This window comes from Tupaia chinensis, unplaced genomic scaffold (genome assembly GCF_000334495.1).
Source record: "Tupaia chinensis unplaced genomic scaffold, TupChi_1.0 Scaffold000201_1, whole genome shotgun sequence".
Classification (NCBI taxonomy): Eukaryota; Metazoa; Chordata; class Mammalia; order Scandentia; family Tupaiidae; genus Tupaia; species Tupaia belangeri.
The window spans coordinates 2,490,028-2,490,467 of NW_006159676.1; the positions used below are offsets into that span (position 1 = coordinate 2,490,028).

General features: G+C 43.6%; 1 protein-coding gene across 1 annotated transcript in view; it reads left to right on the forward strand.

Annotated features, from left to right (window-relative positions):
* INSL3 (insulin like 3) overlaps window positions 1–440 on the forward strand; it is a 4,588-nt gene that overhangs the window by 1,192 nt on the left and 2,956 nt on the right. The gene's annotated exons all lie outside the window — the stretch shown is intronic.

Sequence of the window (440 nt, forward strand, 5' to 3'; positions counted from 1 at the left end):
CCCCTGGCCCCCTCTGCTGAGCATGGGTGCCCTTATAGCAAATTAAAAAAAAAAAAAAAAGCTAATAATAATGAAATTAAATAAATAATTCTTTTAAAACATACATAAAATTTTTTTTGGAAGTTTTCGCCTTAGGGCACAGGTGCTTGCGTGTGCGAGAGAGAGAGAGCGAGAGAGAGAGACAAGCAAATTGAGACAGAAAGCTGGACTCCCACAATGCTATGCCATCTGCTGGTCTCAATACATACATTTTTTTAAATAATTTTTTAAATAATTTTTTGGGGGGAGAGGATTTTGCTATAGGGCACGTGCGCTCACCAGACAGACAGAGACATAGAGATAGAAAGTGAGAAATCACCCCCCAGGGGGGATGGCCACGCCGCAATCCCTTCTCCATTCTCCTCTCGGGATCTTGGGCACGCACACACACGTGCCCGGAG